General features: G+C 38.9%; 1 protein-coding gene across 44 annotated transcripts in view; it reads left to right on the top strand.

Moving 5' to 3' along the window:
- The window catches only part of GPC5 (glypican 5), a 765,123-nt gene that overhangs the window by 129,698 nt on the left and 618,672 nt on the right, over positions 1-16,753 (top strand). The gene's annotated exons all lie outside the window — the stretch shown is intronic.

Genomic DNA, 16,753 nt, shown 5'->3' with positions numbered 1-16,753 from the left:
ACAGTTATCTCCAGCTTGGCAACACCTTCAGATTTTGTAATTTCACATTTCTCAAAACTTTCAATTTATCATTATCATGAAGAAAATATTGATTAGGCCAACAGCAGATCACCAGGAACCTCAAATCAGTATTTTCTTTATGTTTAACAGGGAACCACTGAAATCTCTTCAAATACAGTTCTGCAGTGAGTTTTGCATATAATAGGAACTTCATGTAGAACTTTTTTAAGACAGTTTATGAGAAAATTATGTATCAGAAGCCGTATGAAAAGCTCTTTCAAATATGGCTGTACTTGCACTTCCAGTCTCTTTCTTACCTCCTCCCAAACTTACATGAATTGTTTTTGAAAATTGTTTTGGCTCTTAGTCATCGTCCCTTTTGCTGAGGCTCGCAGTATTTTTGTTTGCTAACATTTTCTAGATTTTTTCTAGAAATGGAAATTAGTCTGTTATACCATACTCCAGCTCTTTCTGCTTTCCCTTTTATAAGGATAGAAGGGTAATTTATTTGATCTCTTTTAGTCTTCCAGAATTCCATTCATCATTCATGAGCTTTTTTAAGTGCTTCTGATACTACTTCAGTGAATTAATATTTGGTTGTTCTCTAACCTACCTGAATTTCATCAAGTCTGGTTGATTTAAAACTAACTAACTTATTTACATCTGTATTCTCTAACCTGCTTCCTTTTTCTGTCTTAAATTCTTACTGCTTTGTTGTTCATGTTAATTACCTGCCTGATTGCATCTAACCTTTTTAGTAGAGATTGAAGCAGTGAATGTATTAAACATCTAGGGTTTTGTTAGTGCATTGACTTAATAACCTTTCTTCCTTTTGAGTAGTGAACCAGCTTTTTCCTTTGTCCTCTTGCAACTAATGTACTTACTGATCTTTTTTGTTTGTTTATCTTTGTATGTTCCTTGCTAGCTGTTCCACAGTTTGTGCCTTTGCTTTTCTTAGTTTGTCTGTACATATTCCTGGTGGTCTGACTGTTACGTAAACAGTGACGAGAGCACAGCTGCCTCCTCCATCCACTCTGGCCCCAGGACCTGACCTGCCCAGCCATGGGGAGCCAAGACCAGTGTCTTGGGACCTGGGGTCTCTGCCCAGTCAAGGGGATGCAGCTTCTGCTTTCCCTTTTGCAGGCTCAACTGGTAGCAAAGCTGAGTATGTATCCCAGAGACACACAGACATGTATAGAAACAGGCTGGTCACACAGGCTGCCCCAGGCGAGGGCTGCCTTCAACAAAACTTACACACAGGTCTCACATAGACATAGACACAGACAGCCGAGACACCTTTCTCCTCTCTGGCAGGTAGAGATACTGAAGGCACACACACAGCACTCTCCAGGTTCACAAGCTCACACACATTCACGGATCTTTCAAGCACCTGGCGTGGCCCCCCTGTCCGGTGGGCAGCACTTGGCTCCCCCAGCAGCCAGCACCAAGCACAAGTGCTGTGACCTGTGGCCCCGCTCCAGCCATTGGTGGGGAGCCCCACACTCACCTCACTCATCCGGGCCCTTCCCCAGCACCCAGGAACACATACTGGTCCTGCCCCAGTGGCTGGGAGCAGAAGACCCCACTGCCTCCAGTAGCTGATGCTAGGACCTCGCTCACTCCAGTAGCTGGCACCTCGGTCCACAGGGCCTACGCCCCCCCTAGCCTGACTCCAGGAGCTGTCGCTGAGGTTCACTCACCCCCTTCTGGGTCTCACCAGTAGCTCACACTTAATCCTTGCAGCACGTGTACACGCAGGAGAGTGTGCAGATACACACAGAGATAGTTAAGGAAAGATTTAATGAAAGGTATAAGAAGATAGGACAGACTAGTGATCAGGCGCAGAGCTCAGCCAGACAAGCATACTGATCAGCCTGTTTTACATGCAGCTGGCCCCTTTATCCCCTTGTCTACCTATCCCTGCTTTTGGTTCCCCCCTGCATACCCCCATGGGTTGGCAGAGCTCTGCAGTTTCTGCACCCTCCCAGTCTGGGGCCCTGGGTTCACAGTCTTACCAATTACAAAGTCCAGGCTGATAGCCCACCAATTCATGTGTCTGGGAGGTGTGTTTCTTGTGATTGTCACCCAGCTTAGAAGTCCTCCACCAGATAATCCTGCTGGAATAAACATCAGTTGGAAGTTCCTGGAATTTGAGGCTTCCTTATTCCCAATATTATTCAGCAATCCAAGTTGCCCTACAGATTATTATGAAAGGTAGTAACTATTTTACTTTCCTTTCTATATCCTCATTTAGCTCTGTTTGGCCCTCAGTACTCAATCCTGAATAACATATCTTACAGTTCAGTCTGTTATCTCAGAGGCAGCTTGCCACTATAATGTAATTATATAGCAGTACTGCGGAAAAGATTTTGTACAAAACCCTATCATAACAGCACATTTGATAAGAATACCTGCTAGTTTTGTACAGTCTGTGAGTATTTCTGTTACTGAAACACAGTTGGAACATGATCCAAAAGCCTCCTGCTCTTGCTGTAGTTTTTTTTTTTTTTAAAAAAAAACAACAACGAAGTACTATGAACTGCTGTTTACACAAATAAGGATCCAATAGATCTCATCTTAGATTGGATAGCTTTTAATAATATGAGCAGTCTAACCTGTTCACTCAATAAAATACACAGTTCAAAGTGCCATTTAATAGCTCACTATGTTGTATGACTGACAAGCGATTTATATTACCACATTCTACAAAAAAATTAATTAAAATGGATTTTTTGTTTGGATTTTAGTACTTGACATTCAGTGAAAATAAAGCTTCTAAGTATGCAAATAATTTTTTTAAAGTTAGATTAAGAAGCTAAGTCCAGAGAAGCAATTAAACAGTGAACACAGTAGCTAAAAACTGACTTCCATGGGTTCAGGCATCCTTCCCATATTAAGGTCTGACACACAAATTTCACTGTGATGTGTGTCAGCCTGCTGAGGCTTATATTCTATATCAACCTGTAAACTGGCAGACATTCACGATACAAGTGTGTGAATAGGATTAATGTGTACAGCTGACAACTGTGACTTTCAGACTTTCATGTGATGCCAGGAGGCAATCAAGTCCTGCTGAACAGCAGTGTTTTTGGATGACTCATTCACAAACTTATCTCAGACTGATAGTGAAATACCAAAAGCTAGAGAAAATGGGATTGTCTATATCCAGAACTGTACTCTGCAAAACTGGCATTTAGCTGACACTCTATAGCCACTGCAGTTTCTAAAATCCCAAAGGTACTAAAAAGTTATGCTGGCATAAGTGTGTAAAAGCATCTGATTTCTAATTAACTTTACAAGCTTTTAACCTAACTGTAGGGGCATATGAAAATTAGAGCTCCCTGTGCCAAATTTCCTGGGATCCTGAATGTCACAGAAGTTCAGTATGCAGGATTAGGCTCACTACAAAATACTGTGGCAGCCCTGGCATTTTTCTTGGAAGCTCCTGTGGTAGTGCTAGTCTCCTTTGATGTACTAATCTATAATGATGCACAGAATATAGGAGATTCAGGTACAGTTGCTTTCTATCTGAAGGAATTAAAAACATTTCTTTCACTACTTTTGACTCATTCATCATGAAAATGCAAGCTGAAACTCAGGCAACTTTGAAAACTTCTCAAACTCTACTCTCTGAAATAGTTTTCTTTCATTTCTGCTAAATAAAAGAACAACACTACTCTCACTATCAATCCAAATAATTGATTTCCTTCAGATAAGCATACTTAACACATTATTTGAAAATGCAATTGTTTTTCTTGGCAGCGTTTGACCCAGGCTCTTTCCAGCTATCATCCCATGCTCAGTTTTTCATTCCTGGACAGAATGAAAGAGTAATCACCAAGTTCCAGCAATACATGACATGAATGAACTTCCTGTGTTTCACAGTCAAGGATCAGACCACAGTACAGCACAGAAAAAGATCAAGAGCCGGTAACATCAATAAACAATGACTTCCTTATCTCTATGAACAGTATGAAATTTCCAAGCTCATTCTCCCCTCTGGCCTTTGAGATCAAGGATCAGAAAGTGATTACGTGATAAAGCAGAAGTAGATGATCCAACAGAGCAGTGACTTGCATCATTTTTCTCAAAGCAACTTTGAAACTGTTACTGGATATTTTTTACTCTGGTCTGAAAACCATTATCTATGGAGCTTCAGTGGAACCAGGCTATTTTTTCTGTCTTATGCTGTAAAAGAGGCTGGTGTGTGGGATAGATGGATGCTACAACCTTGGCTGCACTTACACATTAACAATACAGGTTGCTGTGTCTTACTTTCCAATGGTGCACATAACTAGCTGTCAGAATGTCTTTGGGATATTAACTTTTAAATAATCATCTCCCTTATGCATGGTAGAAGTGATCAAAAGGAAATACTCTGAGAAGTTATGCGAGCTGCTTTCTCGATCTTCCACTGAAGGTAAAAGACTCTGCTGGCCAAAGTGTCAGTAAAACCTTGGTATTTGCATTCTTTCTAAGTTAGAAATATCAAATAGGATCAGTTTATAAAAAAGTTTTCTTTCACATTCAGTATGCTAGGGTATTGTTTAGAAATGTCTATATAGCAAGCTCAACTTAGTATACCAGCATTCCTGAAAAACTGAAGTGTTATTATTTAATAATCAGTGGCTTCCTACCTTCAGGTCTTGCTCTCCTGGATATTTTGATTGTGGGCCTTGTTAGGGAAATTAATTGAAGTTTATTTTCTGGGACAGGGAATTGCTATGTAGCTGTGCTTTGTCCCAGCACAGGTCAGGGAATTAACCGATCATTCAGCCAGACCCAGGAAAAATTAATTCTGGGGTATGTGGAGATAAAGATATTCAGAACACTTAATTGCAGATGATTTTTTTTAGAAGTCAAGATGTAGTTCAGAAAGTCATTTCACATTCCATCTGAATATGAGAGGGTGACAGAGCAGTAGAACAGGTTGCCCAGAGAGGTTGTGGAGTGTCTCTCTCTGGAGATATTCAAAACCCGCCTGGGTGCCATCCTGTGCAGTGTGCTCTAGGTGATCCTGCTCGGCGGGGGGGTTGGACTAGATGATCTTCTGAGGTCCCTTCCAACCTCAGCTATTCTGTGATTCTGTGATGGGACTGCAATGGAAATAATCGTTTGCTTTGAAAGGGTAGCTTAAATAAAGTCAGCACAATACAGACAGTTGCTACTGCAGTATTTTTTTTCCAATTACCTAGTACTATGGGATGAATCAGAAAAAATCATACCAGTATCATACCAGTAAATCATACCAGTAAATAATACTGTAGTGTATTATCTAGGAAAAGTATATTAAAATAACAGGGTGCTGCATCCTTTCCTTGGGGAAAATGTATATTATTAAATTCTTGAATGGGTGATAATTGACCAGTATATCAAGCAACACACTCATTAAAGTTTATATATATGTATATATTACTGATAAATGTAAGCTAAATAATAATAAAAAAGATAAACCTGTTCGTATACATTCAATAAGAATAATAAGAATATAAATAAATAAGAATATATATTTAATAAGAACTAATGATTTAGTCAGATACATTTAATAGGATTTAAGAAGAGTCTCCTCTGCCCTTTATTGAATGCTATTCAGTGTTTCAGGGTTTGACTGAACAAATGAATAGCAACACGCCTGATTTGTGCTGGACTAAATCAGTGTACCGTTAAGAGGCGATTTTTGTCATTTTTTTTCTCCCTCGTGATTCCTGAGGTGTTGGGAATGTTTGCTGAAAGTAACTAATTCATGTAATGGGTTAGACCTTTTGGTCTTCACCAGGAGTTAGCACATAATCGAGTAGGAGGAGAAATTACATTTCACAGTTGTGATAGTCACCCACACTTGAAGGCCCTTGCAAAATTAATTTAACAGCCAAAGGTTCCCAAATAAGGAAGAATCTTCTAGTAATTTTTTTTCTTTTTTTTTTTCTTTTTTTTTTTTTTTACCTATACACTAATTCAACGAAAATATCTTTGTGGCAATTGAAGACCTGCGATGTAGGTAAAGTCAGTATTAAATTTACTTAGCACTAAACCTGATTGAATTTGCAGACTGTATGAGTGGGATTCATCTTTTCTAATTTTAGCAACGCACAAAATAACTAAAGGAGTATCTAATCTATCAATCATTTAGGCTCAACATAGTTCATGAAGAAATAAATGCAACTTACAGTGGAACTCATCCCATCCTAAGGTGGATGGCTGCCGTAATCAGGATGAATTGCCCTTCAGAGCTGTCTGTCTGAGTGGGAACTATGGCTTGCACAGTTAAAGCATCTATTTAATTAATCAGTATTCCTGAATTTGCTTCAGAGATAAAATATGAGGAGTTGTCTGTCACTGATCATCTACATAGCTAGGGTAGACTAAGTACTTAACTTCTAGATGGATAAAGTAAGGTGAAGTGAATCCTGCTTTGTACTTTGTAAAAAAAAGACATTTTCGCAGAAATTACCTCATTATTATGGTACTATGAACTACCATTTTTAAACATATAGAAAAGACATAATATTATCTAATTTATTTTTTCCCCCAACTCAGAACATCATCAGTGGCAAATTCAAACTGTAGAATTGTCTTACAATTGTCTATATAAACTAAGACATCCAGGAGAAATTTGAAATATATGTATATATATTTAATAATTGAAGACTATAGATTTTATAGGATTGTAGAAGCAATGTATTAATGTTGCATGAAATAAAGTACTGCATCAATAGTTAAAAGACAATAAAGTTAGAAATTTGCATTTTTTAAACTGTGTTATTATTTATTGCATATCTAGAAAAGCTAAAACCAGTATAGGCCAAGAAGCAGAGAGCATTCTTCTTGTAAGAGAAAAAAAAATACAGTATTTCTTTTTGTATAGATTTTACCTTTTTCATTATTCCTCTGAATCCTTTTTTGTACATGCCATCAATAAAGACATACGACTGTAATATGAGTGTTCACAGCCCTGTATCTGCTCAGTGGAATGGTTTATGCTGTGGTGCATTTTTCCACAAAAAAATAGTTATGGTTGTCACCTTTTTTCAGGTAGATGGAATTTCTCTAAATCCATTTTTTTCCAGTTTATCCATGATGGTTCTTGAAATGCTGCTTTCTTCCAAGTTCCTAAATGACCAACAATTGTTGCTCATGCCGTACAGAAATTTGTACAGCTGAACCAAAACATGCAGAAAGATGTTAAGTGAAAAAAAATGCAAACCAACCAACCAACCAAACAAACTCATGAAAGGAAGAACTCAAAGAATCTAAGAATTAGTAGTTTAAATAATGGCTTGATACTCAACTTTAGATAAGTGATGCTCACTGCTGCTTCAGAAGCACGCTTCAGTGCTACTCATTGCACACATGCTCTGTTCTTCACCCTCCTAGCATGTGACTGGTCATGTATTTATATGACCAGCATTAAGGGATTAAGAGTCATGTATTTACATGAACAGCATTAAGGGATTAAGAGTCATGTATTTACATGAACAGCATTAAGGGATATTAATGTGCATTATCTGCCCACTAAAGGAGAAAGGAAATGGCCCTTCCATGCCATTTGCTTCAAGTCAAATGACAGCTTCTGGATGCATTTCCCTTCCTCAAGGAGAGTCCTTCATCGAGAGTCCTTCATCAACATTCACTGTTTTGAGGATTCTCCTTGACCCACTGGTAACAGTACACAGGACATTTAAAAAAGAGCAAGCTGTTCCTGTATCTGTGCCATAAATGTCATTTCAATAAGACATACAAATAAAGTGAGAAAGGTAATTAGTTTTCACAACAGAAAATTCCTGTAACATTTAATATACACAAACTTGCGAAGCGAGTAGCAGGACACATCTAAGATTCTCAAGAATTTCCCTGGCTGTTCAACCTTCTCTTGTTTTCACGGCACATTTTTTGGTAATTTGGAAGTGTATTTCCTGCATGCACTGGATATGAGAAGGCAGAATGTTGTTTTCTAGAGAGATGATTTTCATGGTCATGCAGAAGGCTTTTACATCTTTGGAGTACCCTGTGTTCAAGAGTAACTTTCTGTGTTCAGGAGCTGAATTATCACTCATCCCTTAGGATTAAAGTAGGATGAATTGACATGCTGCTGGAACTGGAAGTTTTCTTTCCTTGGATGGTCACAACAGAGAAATATTCTCAGTTGTTCCTCTTTTTTTCCCCTGCTCTTGTTCTCAACAGTGTGCTGAAGAGTTGTGGTTACAACCATTTTGTCAGTGCTAGGCAAGTGGCCAGTTCAGGAAATAGTTTAATATATAATCTTCTTGTGAAACGGGATTTGGCAGAGGGTTAAAATGTGTCTGCTAAACTGAGTGGAAAATAGTACCACCACTCTTAATGTAAGGGACACAGCTTTCAATGCTTATCTACCCTGTACTTCTTTTATTTCTTCCATCCAGCCCCATCAGCCATTCTGGAACCAAATAAAAATTTGGCACTGAGATGGAAGGCATACAAGACGGACAGAGCATCACAGCACTCTCTCCCAGATTATAGAAGGAAGTTGGCCAGAACTGGACATATTAGCCATATCAGCACTGCTGTCTGTGCAGATCTATGGAGACATTACCAGGCCACAGGCCAGACAATGGTGTTGCTTGTGTCGACACCACTTAGGGCCAGCTCCTTCTGGAACAGATTGTCCACATCCTTTCATGTACCACTTGGTTGTGTGCACACTCTTGATTTTACACGTTTTTTTTTTTTTTTTTAATTCTTTGTTTCAGTCTGAAATAATATGAAGAATGTACTACACCAACCAAAATGAACCTGAGGTGCTGTGCTGGGGTGTCAGAAGGATATAGAGGATATAGAGCTTTCTGGAGCAATACTGGAAAACTGGAGAGTGCCCAAAGTTACACAGTGTTATCCATACTGTGTTTTGGGAGTGGTACCCGTAGTAGACCTTCTCTATAGAATCACACAGGTTACCTTGGAAAGAATTAGTAGGGATGACCTGAAAAAAAAAAAGATAAAACTATTGGTTATGGCTCTTGTGGTCAAATTCTTTCCCTAGACCTCTTTTCCACAGTGGGGTTGTTACTCATTATTGTTGGATAGCTTTAGAAGTGTGGGATGCTGGCAGTGCAGTCTAATTTAAAGTTACAAATACATTGTCTTTCTTCAGTGTCTTAGAATATATATATTTTTTTTCAGACAGAGAGATTCTGCATGTATCTTTTGTAAGTACTGTCAAAGTACAGAATTCCTTTTGGAATTCTGGCTTGTTACTTGATGTATTTGCATTCAAGTATTGACAGTTACATTATGTACTACACATCTTTTGTAGTGGTATTCTGGAAGAGAGTCATGTTCAGAGTGAATAGAAGGGAGATTTTGAAAAACGAGACTACATTTTCATGACACATTTTACTTATGAAGAGTGGTTGAAAATATGAGAGTCTGTGCTGGTAGAGTCACTGGTAGTGAAAAAGGCACTAAAATTCCTCTGTCTGCATAAGCAAAAATTCACCTCCAATATGTCCTGCACCCTTTTTCATCTTACGTGGTTTGGTTATTAACACAGAATCAAAATAGCTTGACAGAGACAGAAATTAAAAGATAAAAGAACTATAGTTGATAATGTAATACATATTTTTCCAAATTGCCTCTTTTAGTGAAGGAATAGCATATAGGGTATACAAGTGCACGTATGTTCAATATGCACATATAAAAGTTGATGAACACACATTTGTGTGGCTGGTAGGCCAACATTAAACTCTGTAGACTTCATAAAGAAATGGGACATCACTTTTAACTTACTGAGGCATGTTGATCAGCTTTTTTTTTTTTTACAGGATGTATGTTTTCTTTTAGAGTTCATCAAAAAATTCTGTGTTATAGATTGCATTCGTGCAGTTGAATTTCAATGAATATAATGTTTTAAAAGCAGTTCTAGTTACAGGAAAGTCTTTGGACAGAAATCTCTGGAGGAGACACAGTTTGATCTAATTTTCTACAGTGGAAATTCAGATGCAGATACTACAGGTTAATACAGAAGTTATAATAATGCAGAAGATATAAGTAAATATGTCAATAATACATAATTTGTAAGTAAATATGTAACTAAGATAACCGAGTTATACAGGTGAAATGGCAAAACTAATGACGATAATGGATTGCTAGGCTTGTCACCCTCAAGTAATCTCTATAGTAAATTGGGAGAGACACTTTTTTGGCATGATTCATCTCTTCATAAACATTTTGGCGTGATTCATCTTCCCATAAACATCTAAAATAGGTAAGATGAGTCACACCTTAAACATCCCTATTACTTTCCACTGAGAAAAAAAAGAGAATGTGGTATTCAGCTGAGGTGGTAGCTGAGATGAATCACCACCATGTGCACTTGTGTGATAGGTGTGATAAGGTGGTGTAATCTTTTGCTGCCCTTTTTACTTGTGGGTTTGGGGTTTGGAAGTTCTCTTTGTTTAGTAACCATCTCTGCTTTCATCAGTATTGGCATGCATACATTCAAAATTATTTATGAATTGAATGGTATTCTTCGGAAGGCACCATAATGTTCCTGATAATTTGTAGCACAGAGATAAATACGTATTAATAGCTAACATGGCAATATATATTGCTTATAATAATTTAAATCAGATTCTCATGCAGAGTCATTCAAAAATGCAGAGCATTTGAAGAGCAAGATGTTCAGATGTTCTCACGTGTTCTGCCAGGTTCCACTTGAAATAGTTCAAGCCCAGATATCACCAATGTTAATCACACTTTTAACAGATGAAGGACCTCTGCACAGTTATGGAGCAGGGTTGGAAGCATGTAAAGGATCTTCACTTGTCAAAATACATGCTTTGAAGTATACTAGTAGTTGTCTTTGGATATATAGAGGTAGCAAAAGACTGAAATAGGCAATTGTTTGTTTTTGTTAAATAAAAAAGGGGACAGATAGATCATTTTAGACCGGTTAGCTTAATTTCAGGCAGAAATATTTAGAAACTAAGTACAAGAAGATATCAAGTTGATAAGAAACAATGAAATGTTATTTACTGGGGACAAGATGGGCCAAGTTAATCTCATTTCCCTGTATGCCAGGGAACCAAACTGTGGGTATGTGAGAAGAGATGTTAAGTAACACCTTTAGGTGTTAAGTAATCACCTGACTTTACATATGTTCTCTGAACTAATCAACCTCTTTCTCTCTATAATTAGAGGGGAGAAGCAGCGTGATTCGTCTTATTTCCATGTGGACACCTAAACTGGGTCAGATGAATCATGCCCATTCCTCTCTACTGATTAGCTGTGATGCAGACATCTACTTCAGAACTGCATCTGGGCTTTGTAGATGTTTGCAGTCAAGTGGGGGTGATCTAAGCTGAAATACCTAAAGGGAGGAAGAAGTAAATAATTTATTTGCATTGGTGTGAATATACGAGAGGATGGTGAAGCACTGGAATGGTTTTCCTGGAGATTGTGGCCTCCCTATGTTTTTTTTAAGAATAAGTTATATGAATGTGTTAATATATGAGAACATATATATAGTTAAACTTGCCCTGTGTTCAAAGGATGTATTAGAGGACATCTCACGTTCCTCGTAGCCCTTTGTTTCTATGTGGTTTTATAACTTACTGAGACAGATTCTAGCTCCTCATAAACTAGGTTACACAGATGTAAAGGGAATGGGGAGGTAACCATTCAATTTTGAGTTGTACAATAGACGCAACCCCCTTTTTGTATTACAAGATGGGGTAGAATCACATAATAGAATGGAATTCACACGGGGGTTATAGTTTGGAAGAGACATGTTCCCAGCAACTATTATATCCATCTCCTTCCTGGAAGCCATTACGTGCCTTGGGAATGTATTAATTGGCAGTGCTTTAGCAGGACTTGCAAAACTCAGCTTAGCAGAGCATCTATAAATAGGGTGAAAGGCTATGAGCACCCCCTGTGAAGCTGGATAGTAAAAATAGATAATGTACTATTATACTAATGATGTCTCTAAATGGAAATAATGTAGCATTTAAAACAGAGAGTTTTTTATTGTTTGTTTGTTTGGGTTTTTTTTGGTTATGTTTGAAAAGAATTTGGTGAAGGTTAAAGAGCATTGAAATACAAAGCTCAAGGGAATAAGCACATTAACCCATAGTTACATAATTATTTATACGACAATAAACATTATTGATTTGTGTCTAAATTTAACCTCTGTTGTTCTAGGGTCCATTCAGTGAGCTCTAATTAAACTTTAATAGTCATTAAAAAGCATCTTGCCAACCAAAATCAGGTAGTAATTCATAAGATAATCTCATGAAAAGTCTCAACAGCTATTAAAAGATAGGTTTTCAGAAATTTTCATAAAGTAGTCTGCATCTTGACCACATGTGTGAACTGCATAAGGAAATCTAGGTTTTGACTTTTTGTTCATTGGTTTCATGAGGCTAGAAAGCTAGACTGAAAAGTGAGCTGGTTGGGTTACATGGAAGAACTACAGAGATGCTATTCCCCATTGAAGGGGGAAAATTCATGCAGCCAAAGCTGAATTAGAGTTAAAGGTGGCCAGTATTGCTGGGGACAAAAAAAAAAAAAAAAAAGGTGAGGTCTTTAAGTACGTTACCAGCAAAAGGAGGACCAGAGATAACATTGGTCTGTTACTTGATGAGAATGGTCACCTCACAAACAGGAAGGTAGATAAAGCAGAGAGGTTTAATGCCTCCTTTGCCTCTGTCTTTAACGCTGACGATGGGCCCTGAGACCCCCTGGAGCCCTGAGCTGGAGGACTATGACTGTGGTAACTATAAACTCCCATCCAACTCTAAACTTGTGCAGGATTTGCTGCTCCAGCTGGATGCACTTAAGTCTATGGAGCCTGATGGGGTTCATTCCAGGGTACTCAAAGAGCTGGCTAATGCCATGATGACATTACCATCGCATTACATCAGGCTGGCAGCCAGTCACTAGTGGGGTTTCTCTTTCATAAGTGATCTGGATGCAGGACTCAAATGCCTATTAAGTAAGTTTGCTGATGATACTAAATTGGGAAGATCTGTTTACACCCTCGAGGTGGAGAGGCCTTGCAGAGACATCTTGACAGAGTAGAGGGCTGGGCAACCACCCACAATATGAAGTTTACCGAGAGCAACTGCCAGATTCTGCATCTGGGACAAGGCAACCCTGCATATACAAACAGGGGTATGAGAGGCTGGAGAGCAGCCCCACGGATGGGGATCTGGTGGTTATGGTCAACAGCAAGTTGAATATGAGTCAACAGTGTGCGCTGGCAGCCAAAAGAGCCGACTGTATCATGGTGTGCATCAAGCAGGGCATTGCTAGCTGGTTGATACAAGGGATTGTCCTGCTCTACTCTGTGCTAGTGCAGCCTCACCTTGACCACTGTGTGCAGTTTTGGGCTCCACAATATAAGAAGGACATAAAAGTATTAGAGAGTGTCCAAAGGAGGACAACAAGGATAGTGAAGGGTCTGGTCTGGAGGGGAAGATGTATGAGGAGCGGCTGAGGTCCCTTGGTTTGTTCAGCCCAGAGCAGAGCAGGCTGAGGGGAGGCCTCATGGCGGCCTGCAGCTCCCTCACGAGGGGAGCGGAGGGGCAGGCGCTGAGCTCTGCTCTCTGGGGACAGCGACAGGACCCGAGGGAACGGCATGGGGCTGGGACAGGGGAGGGTCAGGCTGGGTGTTAGGGAAAGGTTCTGCACCCAGAGGGTGGTCGGGCACTAGGACAGGCTCCCCAGGCAAGTGGTCAAAGCACCAAGCCAGCAGGAGTTCAGGAAGTGTTTGAACAATACTTTCAGACTTACGGATTAATTTTTAGGTAGTCCTGTGTTGAACCAGGAGTTGGATGCAGTGATCCCATGGGTTCTTTCCAACTTGGGATATTCTGTGATTCTGTGATTCTGTGGAAGCCTGTAAGAGTGTCAGTTGGCAAGCATAATACAAGTGAAAAGAATAAATTTGTTTTTGTCCTCAGCTGTGACTACAGTAAAAAGTGCATATGAATTTGAAGTAGAGCTCGAGGGAAGTGCCAAAGCTATTAGCAGCAATGGATCTTTTAACATGTATTTTTTTAGTTCTTGATTTCTGAAGAATGGCTCATGAAAATGAGCTACTTTACACAGCACTGGTGAAGCTGCACCTGGAATACTGTGTCCAGTTCTGGGTCCCCCAGTACAAGAGAGACCTGAACATACTGGAATGAGTCCGATGAAGGGCTACCAAGGTGATCAAGGGACTGGAGCACTTCTCCTATGAGGAAAGGCTGAGCGTGTTGGGACTGTCAAGTTAGAAAAGGCAGAAGTGAAGTGAAGTGAGGTGAAAGATAATAAATTCATCTAATACTTTACCAAACTCTTTGGACGCTCTTTGAAACCCATGACATGTAGTCATATAACAAATAAGCAATCTCCTCAGATTTCTTTGACTGGCTTGTGTGATGATTTTTAGTGTGGAATTCCTCAGACTATATATCTTTAGTAGAGAGTATTTGATGCTTCTGGATTATTTCTGCTGTTTGTAAGGAGGAGGAAAACATATTAGATCACGGAACATTAACATAAAGTAGCAACAGGCTAATACTTTCCCATAGGATTTTTGAGTCATAATGCATTCATTCATTATATTAATACTTTTTTTTTTTTTTTTCCATCTTTTGCTTGAATTCTGTCATCTGGATTCGTGTTTCTTATGGGCTGATACTTAAGGTAATCCATACATGTCAGTTTTGGATCGCCTTTGGACTGGGAAAGCATTCATGCTAAATGCTATGTCCATTATTTCAAGGATGGATTTTAACCTCTCTGGTTATAATACATAGTTCTAGTTCAAGTTTGCTAACAACAACAAGCTGCGTGGTGCAGTTGACATGCTGGAGGGAAGGGATGTGATCCAGAGGGACCTGGACAGGCTTGAGAGGTGGGCCTTTACAAACCTCATGAGGTTCAACAATGCCAAGTGCAAGGTCCTGCATCTGGTCTGGGGCAATCCTAAGCAAAAATACAGTCTGGGCGAAGAAGAATGAATTGAGAGCAGCCCTGAGGAGAAGGACGTGGGGGTGTTGGTTGATGAAAAACTCAACATGAGCCAGCAAGGTGCACTTGCAATCCAGAAAGCCAACCATGTCCAGTACTGCATCAAAAGAAGCATGGCCAGCAGGTAGAGGGAGGTGATTTTCCCCCTCTGCACTGCTCTCATGAGGCTCCACCTGGAGTTCTGTGTTCAGCTCCAGGGCCCCCAGCACAAGAAGGACATGGAAGTACTAGAATGAGCCCAGAGGAGAGCCATGAGGATGATCAGAGGGCTGAAGCATCTCCTATGAAGACAGGCTGAGAGAGTTGGGGTTGTTCAGCCTTGAGAAGAGAAGGCTCTGGGGAGATCTGATAGTGGCCTCCAGTACCTAAATGTGGGAAAGCTGGGGAGGGACTCTGTCAGGGAGTGGAGTGATAGGACAAGGAGTAATGGCTTTAAACTAGAAGGGGGTAGGGTTAGATTAGGTAAAAGGAAGAAATTCTTTACTTAGAAGGTGGTGAGGCACTGGAACAGGTGATGATCTTTAAGGTCCCTTCCAACCCAAACCATTCTTTGATTCTGTGATTCTGTATCTTGGCTTGACTAAGTTTAAGTATACTAAGTATATATTATATAATGTAGGCTGTAGATTTACAACTGAATTACAAGACTTCACAACTTGTTGGCCCACTATTAATACTGTAATTTTCATTTACTAAACTATTTATGGAAAGCACTATAGATGTTTCAAAAGTTAATACAGAATTTCAACCATACATGTTCTCATTTGGCAGCTTGTATATAACACTTATGTGTGGGAAGAAATGGTAAACTGCAGAAAATGCAGTCACTATTATAAAAATGTGATGCCATAGAAATTTGGTTTAAATTAATTTTCTAAGGTATGTGTACTAGAAGGAAACTTCCCCCAAAGTATTAAGAATGAAAATTGCAGAGCTGGTTTAAAATCAATCCAAATTCAGTGGTGTAATATTTCCCTTATGTTTGATTAAAATCCAGGAGTAAAAAAAATATGTTTTTTTTTTTTCTTTCTCTCCTTGCCTTGTAATAGTAGGCAAGGCGTATGTATACTTTTGTGTCCTCTTTTAAAGCCAGCAATCTACTGGGTTGATTACTATATTATGGTTTCTTTACAATTTAGAACTATCTGTGGCTCTCAGAAACAAAAATATTAAAGGAAGTGAAAGATTGCAATTCTTTTAAAACAAAGACCAGATAGTTGTTTTACATCACGCTTTGTAATCACTTAGTTAACTATGCTATTATCAACAAAAAAAATGAATCCAGATATGAAGAATCCTCTGAATAAATGCAGTAAGGAATTACCTACTTTTTTTTTTTTTGGTCTTGTGTTTTGTTGCTTCTTAGCAAAACCAGAAAGATATTTTTTTTTTTTCAAAAAATTAAGGGACTAGTATATTGACAGCCCTGATTTTTGACTTAGGAATGTACAAATCATAATTTTTGTTTTAGCAAAAATATATAGTTGCATGTTCCCCATGGTAAACACTAGATACTACTCATGGTAGTGCTGCAGAAAGTATCCATAGTAGTTACGACAAAGATCTCATAAACGATGGAGGTAAGAGGCACTGAGCACCTGTGTGCCTGAAAATCAGAGAAACAGTTATAAACAAGTGAGCATTTAATAACAGTAAAAAGAGTTTGTATGGCTCATCTTAGTTATATTTAAAATGTCTTTTATATGTATTGGTTTTATGCTGATTGAAAACTTGCCACTTATTTTATGTGGCTGAG

This window comes from Anser brachyrhynchus, assembly GCF_964034855.1.
Source record: "Anser brachyrhynchus genome assembly, chromosome: 1".
Lineage (NCBI taxonomy): Eukaryota > Metazoa > Chordata > Aves > Anseriformes > Anatidae > Anser > Anser brachyrhynchus.
This window is presented reverse-complemented; position numbering and strand designations above follow the sequence as displayed.